The sequence below is a fragment of the Sturnus vulgaris genome, chromosome 2 (genome assembly GCF_052056855.1).
Source record: "Sturnus vulgaris isolate bStuVul1 chromosome 2, bStuVul1.hap1, whole genome shotgun sequence".
Lineage (NCBI taxonomy): Eukaryota > Metazoa > Chordata > Aves > Passeriformes > Sturnidae > Sturnus > Sturnus vulgaris.
The window spans coordinates 14,399,725-14,404,076 of record NC_142244.1 but is presented as its reverse complement, the minus strand read 5'-3'; the positions used below and the strand labels follow the sequence as shown (position 1 = coordinate 14,404,076).

Genomic DNA, 4,352 nt, shown 5'->3' with positions numbered 1-4,352 from the left:
CTAGCCTGAGAAAAATAATCCATCCTTGATTGACTCTTCCAGTAGCAGCTATTTTTACTGCAACAGCAGGTGGTTTAAGATTCTTTACAAAATGCAATGTCCAGAGAAAAGCACTCCCTCCCTCTTCCTTCACACCCCTAACAAACCCATATAGCCAGATGACTCTTGTCCCACTGTGAAATAATTTTAGCTTGTCCACTTGTTATCACTTGAGGTTTTTCACTGATTTCACAGCTGTATTCCTTTATCTTCTCCCTGCATGATACCTTAAGGTCTGCTCCAATTTTTTTTATTTAGATTTTATGCACAGGGATAAGTTACAACTCTTTGATACAAAGCATCTCATTTTCCAGGACACCCCACGGATATTAGCAATTACACTGGAATACAAAAGCTTTTCATCCAAGCAAATAATTTGTTTTCCAGTAAAGAATGTAAGATCTCACCTCTGAAAAGGGATTTTGTTGTTGTTGTTTCTCTCATAACTGTGAATGACCTGTGAGACCCATCTGGTCTTTCCACAAATGAGAGAAAGAAAACCCTTCAAGGATAAAATATTATTTATTCTATGAGAAAACAATTTTAAATTAGAAAAGGAAAGTGTTTGACTTTATAACACTGCGTGTGTCTGATTTGAATCACTCGCAGCTTGTACTAATACACCCTCTTAAAATGTTAGATTGCATAATGTCTATGTGGAAAGTATAAAAACCTTTCTCACCAGTAAGCAATTGCATATGGTCTGAAAATTAATCCCTCACTACCAGAATACATAAATAGATATCCAGATTTGTTAGTGGGGCTCCAGCTGCTTTGTGCTTCTCAGACGGTGCAAAAATAACCATAGACCCGGCTTAAATGTTCAGCTGAAGTGGGTTTACGGCTGCTTTCCATTACCAAAACAGTGGAGAGCGACTGGAGGGGGCTCGTGGATCTGTCCTGTTCTGCAACTCAGTGCCTCAATCCGTGTGCTACAACACTAATAGCCTAGCTAGGATGCTTCAGTACTTCCCAGCTGCTGACTGCTAGGGTACCTTTGTGAGCTGAGAACCTGTGATTACACAGATGTTAGGCGGAAAAAAAAGAGGAGAGGCGTCACGGTATTAATGCTCTAACTCAGTGGAAGTGTGTGTGTCCTGAGGAAATTTGTATGAATAATGTAGTGTAGGTCAGATAATGGTCAAGTCCTAGCATGAATATACACAACTGTTCTGGGAACTGGGAAGTTTTGCTCGTGTTCTGTCTTTAGTGGCTTATCCTGATCTGCTTTATGTATTTTGAAATTGGGTCAGAATTTACAAGGTCAGTTACTATCTCACAGCTGACACATGAAAATTTATTCAGCAATTTATTTCGTTTTCACATCATGCTATGCATGTCTCTGGTACTTGTAATTCTGTTCTGAGAATTTTGGTTTTGAAGCCCATTTTTCTGTAATCCTAATATTGAGTTACATATTCAAAATAAGGAAAGAAATCCCAGTTGCCCATGTGAATCACCTATAAAGGATAGTAGAAGAAATCTTTGACAGATGGAGCATTATTTTCCCCATGCAGAAAGAAATTACTTTTGGACTTCTTTCCAAACTACCTGATATAGAGATTATGTAGAGGTGAAGGATATCACCTACAGCAATGTAAATTTGCATTAGAATTGGGGTGTTTAAGCTAAAAGCATTAAAGCTGTGATGCTGATATACCAGCAGTCAGGAAAGACACCATGCCAGGTGTCCAGATAAATTGTGGGGAGAGTTTGCATCAAGGTCTTGAGTTCAGTACCTGAATCTGCATCTTCTTCTCCCCACTCCTATAGATTTGGCTGCCTCTGTTCGAGGTCAGCTCTCCTATGGTGCTGTAGAAAACATCCAAATGCTGAGAGCTGTGAGCAGCTTTGTCTGAGGCCTCTCTAATGGAAGTTACAAGGAGGCAAAACTGAAAAAAAAGCTGTTCAAGAGATGGTGGTTGGACCAACCAACACCTACAGACCTATAGCATCTCCCCGCTGTGAGCATAATGTCACAGCACCCTTATTCTGGTTTTGACAGCCAGGCTGATGCAGCATGGACTGCACAAAAATAACTTGGTTTTGTTTTACTGTCCTAAAAATCTCAATACACGGTAGCCTGATACACTTGACACAAACTGTTCTTTTGGATATTTTTCCACAATGGTCTATTATATTTAATGACCAACTGTTGATGATCCTACGGATATTTCTGCATGACTTGGTACAGCTTTTGATGGCAAGATGTTTAAGCTGAAATGCAGTACCTTGTGCTTGCCTCAGTCCAAGACATCATATGCAATTTCCACAGTTCAGCTGATGCAGGAACCTTGACAATCTGTCATGCCATGAGATATATCAGATCCTCTAGGAAACAATGAATTCCAGAGTTACTGATAAAGGTATGTTGTGCCTAATCATGTGTTTACAAGCAGAATCCTACTTGTGTGAGAATCTATGGCCAGTTAGAATATTGCAACACTCAATGACTTGGAAGAGAGCTTAAATTAAGTTCAAAAAGAATACTTACATTTAATGTAATCATGCATTTGTTTTCATCAGTGGCACTTTCCTGTATATAGATCCTAAGGAGAGAAAGGATTATAATTTTTCTCAGGCCAAGATTGTAAAATATTTCTTTTCAACTCTGTTACATGTAATAAACTCTTATCTACTTATAGTAAAGATCAGTCATCTATTATCTTACTTCAAATTATTCTCAAAATTTAAGTGATCAAAATCAATTTTATTTTTTGGGGACATGCAAGAGTCTATAACTCAAGGAACAATTTGTATGCAAGGGAGAGCAAGATACTGTACTACCCTTATACATGTGTTAATTTCTCTAAGTACATAGTAAATTCTTTAGCATAGCCTTAACTGTTAAACCTTTTATATAGGACTAATTGGGTTAATCCAATGCCCTACAGCATCCAAACTTGTGGTCCCTTTTATTCTTAAATACTGTAAAATATAAATTCTACTTGGAAAATATAGTCATATGTGAATAAAACAGTCAGAGAGTTCCAGCAGACATACAACCATGAATCCACAATAGTAGTGCTTAAACCAGAACAGCCTCAATTGTTTTTTTCTTTTTTTTTCCCCCACACATGGCAATGCTTGCTGATGCTTCTAAGTAAGGCAACATCACCCTTTGTGTATCTCCTGCCCAACTCTTTTGACCTCTGCTTCAAGAGCAGCCTGCCAGGATGGAGAATTCATGCCTATGTCATCATTTTAATCAAGCTAATGCATTGCAAGGAATTAATAACTTCATCATTTCTCTGGTACTATTCAGCTTACTGTTATCGATATTTAAGGTTACTGGAAAAACTATGAAACTCCCCCTTAGGGGAAATTGCTTATTTTTACTCAACTCTTTTGAGACAAGACTTGCATATTTTGTAACCCACCAGCTCTTTCAAGATGTGTTATCTGTTTGCCCTGGGGGCTTGGTTCTGGAATCATTTACATCAGTTTTAAACAGAAGTCTGTTCAGCAAAACATGTTACTCCACCAGTAAATCAGTTTGCCATAAAAATCTGAATCAGTCTGTGTTTTGTAGTTAGTCCTCAGGCTTCACGTTTGTTTCATTAGCGCTCCCCTTCTCTTTTCTAGAGAGACCTGCTTTTGATTTACAGTAGTAACCTTCTGTCCTGCACTGGCTTAGCCTTTGAGCCATTACTTTTTCATTTTTAGCCTTGGGCCAGCTGTCTGTAACCTTTGTGTCTTGCATCAGTGGTATTCAGCCTCTTGTAGTTTACAGCAATCATGTAGCAATGACCTTATAAACTTTCTGTACCTTTCTCCTTCTTGAGTGTTCAAATTCACATCTAGAATGGCAGTGTATTGTTCAGGTGCTGCTGGGCTCTCTGTTTTCAGCAAGCACAGGTTCTGCTTCAGCAGCTGCTGGCCTCTTTCACTTGGGTTTCCAAAATCTGTTGGAAATATAAGCTAGGCTTATCGTCTTTCTATCTTGAAATGCTACAGCATTTATAGGAATGCTGCCACCAGCATTTAAGGAGATTTTTTTTATCCTTTCTTTGTTTTGGGCCTTCTGTGATCTTTGTCAGGTAGGGAAAAAGTGGATGTTTTTATAATTAAAAAAATAAAAAAAGGCAGTAAATAAATCCAGTCTTTATAAATTCAATCTGGAAGAAAGCAGCAACAAACTGGTTCTCTTTCACAGCTTTTGCTGTCATTTTGTTAACTCCAGACTGTATCAGATGCAGGTTTCTCTTACTCTAACTCATGATGAATTAATTTAAATATCAGAGAACTTCTCAGCACCTGTTGGACTGACACCATATGCTCCTATCTTACAGAAAGATGTCAGAGAAATAGGC

General features: G+C 38.3%; 1 long non-coding RNA gene across 1 annotated transcript; it reads right to left on the bottom strand.

Moving 5' to 3' along the window:
• Positions 1-275: 275 nt before the first annotated feature.
• On the bottom strand, positions 276-2,590 carry LOC148224627 (uncharacterized). Its single transcript, XR_015801927.1, has 2 exons — positions 2,534-2,590; positions 276-2,370 (listed from the first exon to the last, which is right to left on the bottom strand). It is a non-coding gene; the product is annotated as an uncharacterized LOC148224627 (long non-coding RNA).
• Positions 2,591-4,352: the final 1,762 nt, after the last annotated feature.